Raw genomic sequence first — 4,763 nt, 5'->3', positions numbered from 1 at the left:
TATGTATGTATGTATGTATGTATGTATGTATGTATGTATGAATGTATGTATGTATGCATGTATGTATGTATGTGTATATATATATGTGGGAGCTCTCGTGGCCTAGAGGTTAAGGTGTTCGCCTCTCATTCAAAAGACCCGGGTTCGAATCCGGGTAGCGACGGAAAAATTTTCTTCTCTAAAATTGTCCCCTCTCACGTCCTTACCTGCTCTCTTGCAATGTTTTCTGGTCTTTTGTTTTCGTTGATATCATTTTTGCTGTCATTGTTACTGGTTTTGTGGGGTATCGGCAAAAAATAAAAAAGGAACAGGATATAAGTAATTGGATATTTTGACATTTATAAACGTGAAAACTATCAATTTTATGTTAGATACTGATGCATTGTGCCAAGTTGACTAACATCTGGGGTGTAATAGGAGCAGGATTTAAGCATTCAATGGCAGTTGTCTAGTCTGAAGAAATTAATGATATTAGGTATCTCTCACATTAAAAGTTTACAATTCGATCAATGGCTTACATTGAAATGGCCACACGTTTTTCTTAACCCTTATTCCAGGGAAGTGTGATCGAGTAAAGATAAAACGTGGAAAGCCTAAAAGTTCGTAGAGGAACCACTTAGATTCAGACTTATGGGAGTTATAACCCATGACAGAAATAGATAGACAGCTCTTATTGGTTGCCTATACTCCGGCACGAGGTGAGAAAAGGTGTTATGATGATGATGGTGATGATGATGATGCTGATAATGGTGATGATGATGATGATGAAGATGAAGATGATGATGATGATGATGGCATCGAGTACTCAGCCTTCTTAAGTAAATGAGAATAACATTTCAGGGTGTTGAAGAAATCGTGGCACTTGAAGGCTGACGAAGTGCAGGTCAAATGTACGAAGTTATGGTATAGACATCGCGCTCCTTTCATCACTATACGGTTATATAGGAAGCGAGACCTCCCAAAGTACCGTCCATCTTTGATAGGAATGAGCAAAATGGATCATCATCATTGCCTTTCTCACCATAGATCAAAATGGACAGAGACCCGTATATCTCTCCAACACAACCCAAGTTCAGAACCCACATGAAAGACATTCCAATGAGGGCCATATGACCATATTTGCTCCTCAGTCCAGCATGGTACCAACTGAGCTAACAGCGGGCCAGAAGAGTAGGTCAGTAGCTCGTTCAAAATTCTAAAATTGAAAACACCCAACACTGGTGAGACCGTGGTCAGTGTTGATAAAATCATGTCACCTCTGAAACAGCAACCCCACCACGGCAGTGCTACTGTCTGAAGTGTCTTTAGGCCATCCCCAAAGGCAGGATATTAACAAGTTCTTATGCACAGTAGAAATTTAGATAGGCTGATTTATGTGTCATGCTCATACCCTGCCGGAACAACATAGACGGAACTGCTGCCTTTTCTTTCCTCATCCTTACTATCGTCATTTTCCCGCTACTTCTTTTGTATGTTTGTCACTCTCTTGTGATTCTATTTCCGGGGTGCCTTTCGAAGCAGACCTTGTGCTGTTGAGGTTAGAGAGGTGAGCAGAGTAAGACTGATTCCTCGTTTGGACTTCTCTGTTGAGATCCAGTCCTTAGCGCTCATATGGCCTTATGCTGTTGCGAGCGCCGTAAAACCTTACTAAAAGTAAAAACTAAACTGAAACATCATTATATGACAGCCTGAAAGTTGAGGTGTTCTTCGATCTAGTACACTGCTTGTCAACTAATTTTTTATAACCAAAGTTGAGTGAAACGCATAACTACTATTTCTTAAAGATCAACAAAATGTGTATATGTGCATTATGGAACAAATTCATGTACAATTGCCAAATAAACTCAGGGAAAGTGGTGGCTATTTTAGTTGTATGCTCCATGTTCTGACCATTTCTTTCCTTACACGCTCGAATACGCTACTGGAAATTCTTAATAACACTACGGCATGTTTTTTGGGTCGATTCTTAACACATCCCGTTTAACATTAAATTTGAACTATTCGATTGTTTGTTGATTGTTTCCGTAGCCTCTGTTAGAAAAAGAAAAAAATGAAAAAGAAAAATAAGAAACGCAGAGAAAATAATCGAGGGAATACGGTGACCGTTTCTTTGTAAGCTCTCGGCGTATGAGGTGTTTCCCAAACCGTTCTTGCAACCATGCAAGGGCCACTCTTGATGTGTGGGGTTTTGGCTCCCTCCTTCTGGAACCATGCCTCCTCAACACCATAACTCCTCTTCTTCCAAATTTCTCCTTAACTTTAACCCCTTCACTGCTGAAAAATTTCCACCAACATCTGTACCTACAAGATTAAATGTTAATTCAAGGAATATTTAAACACAGAGAATTGTTTCAGAATAAGCAAAATCACCAGCTGTAACTAAAACAACTAAAACTTTTGTCAACCAGATGAAACAATATGAGTGGAGAATACAAGCCAGAGCATACGTCTACCCAGCAGTGAACAGGTTAAGAGCACGGCGAGGTAAATCCATCTGGTGTGACTGAAGTTCATAGTTTCATCGTTCTCGTCCTGAAATTAGAATAGGCCGACCATGCCCTGGTGGCTGAATGCTTAAGAACTAGAGTTTTGTAATTTACCCAGTTTTGTTGTTGAGTTTTTTAAATTTGATGATTCTCGAAGACGTTAATTAATTGTCTTCATATTTGCAAAATTGCGTTCACTTGGTTGAATTTTATTTGCCTGAAGATTTGTTTTGTTGAAATTGATGCAAATATGACGGAGTTATAGCTTTTGAATGGGCCCTCTTGCTCTGAGAAGTCAGGTACATAAATATTTGCTGTACCTTGAGTCGTAGAACGGGGCTCGAAATGTGCACCCTTTTTATTCCGTTACGGAAATTTTTTCGGAATGCACCGACACACTGAATATGCAAATTGGTTTATCGATGATGACGATATCGAGTAAACCTACCGGGTGTGACAAAATAATGTTGACACGTGGACTTAGAGACTATACAAACAATATACCCTTCAGATCTCATTGTACGAGTGAGATTCTTTTAGTTTAGAGGTCCTACCCAAAAATGTTTCGTTCCTTTTTTATATGCATGAACACAGTTTTTATTACTCGCACACAAACACACACACTCACTCACACACACACACACACACACACACACACACACACACACACACACACACACACACACACACACACACACACACACACATCCACACGTACACCCAAGGTGTCTCAAAGGTGGATGATGGATTCTACTAATAGTGTATGTTTGTTTATTAAGGCTTCATTGTTCTGAAAGCAGCATAATATCTTATTTCCCCTTCATCCATTGCAGAGCAATGTAGTCCTGTGACTTTTTAGACACTCTGTACATGACAAATATCTATGAATAACAAGCAGTACTTAGTGTGCCCACAAAAAAGACAAAATTATGGAGTTTTTCACCTCCAAAAAGGTCAAGGTCTCAGTGGTAATAATTTCAATAACAGAATTGTTGACGGTTCCACGGAAGTATGAGGTGGAGATTTACGAAAAAACCAAAACCGCAAAGCAAGTTCCATCACTGTTATTGATTACAGTACAGTGTGAAAGACAAGAAAAACCCATAAGCACGAAGAACAGGAAAATGGAACAAACTTGCTTAATTAGTCCAGTACTTAAATTGGAGTTGGGCATTCGGATTAACAAACGTCTAGGCTGAAACGAAGTCTCGGAATAAAAAGAGTGAGAGAGGTAAGAGAGTGAGTGAGAGAGAGAGAGAAAGAGAGAGAGAGAGAGAAAGAGAGAGAGAGACAGAGAGAGAGAGCGAGAGAGAGCGATATAGATAGATAGATAGATAGATAGATAGATAGATAGATAGATAGATAGATAGAGAGTGAGAGAGAGAGAGAGAGAGAGAGAGAGAGAGATAGAGATAGAGAGAGGTTCTTTTTCTATAGTGTTTATGGTCAAATGACCAGCTTCTCGCCAAAGCGGGTTAGAAAACTCAATGAAAAACTTAATGGAAAACAACCCCCCCCCCCCGTAAAAAAAACCCAACAAAATATAACACAAACCAACCAAAAAACAACAACAAAAAATAAACGAACAAACACAACTAATCTCGATACTAAACGAACGTAAGAGGTCCATGCACACCAACAATAATATTAATCGTTACCCATCTAATACTTTAAAGGAGAATCGATACAAAAAGAAATGACTGGTGCTTATTTCCTCTGCACTGGGAACTTTGCTGTATCTTCTTGGTATTTCCTTGAGCAGGATACAAATCCAGAGTATGTACCATCTGCATTAAAGAGCATGTCGATGCTGTCCCCTCAATCTCTCTCTCTCTCTCTCTCTCTCTCTCTCTCTCTCTCTCTCTCTCTCTCTCGCCCTTTTTAACTCCCAGTGGAGCACAGGCCACCAACAGCATTACTCCAGCAAAGCCTGTCCTGAGCATCCTTTTCTATCTGTTTCCTTGATTTTCCCGCTTTTTCAATTTCCGCTTATACCGCTCGCCTCCATGTCATCTTAGGTCTTCCCTTCTTACGTTTTCATTGTGGGTTCCACGTTAAAGCACGCCTGATGATGCTTGTCGGGGGTCTCCTCAGGGTGTGTCCAATCCATTTCCTAGTGACTCGATCGTACCACTTGATCCCCACTATCCTTCGTAGGCATCCATTTACGAAGCTCTGCAGTTTCCTTGCTGCTGTTGCTGTGAGCCTCCATGTCTCTGAATCATACAGTAGAACAGTCTTCACGTTTGTTTTGAAGATCCTCAGCCAGGTGTTCAA

This window comes from Aplysia californica, unplaced genomic scaffold (genome assembly GCF_000002075.1).
Source record: "Aplysia californica isolate F4 #8 unplaced genomic scaffold, AplCal3.0 scaffold00007, whole genome shotgun sequence".
Taxonomy (NCBI): domain Eukaryota; kingdom Metazoa; phylum Mollusca; class Gastropoda; order Aplysiida; family Aplysiidae; genus Aplysia; species Aplysia californica.
The sequence above is the reverse complement of the archived record's forward strand: the minus strand, read 5'-3'. Positions refer to the sequence as shown.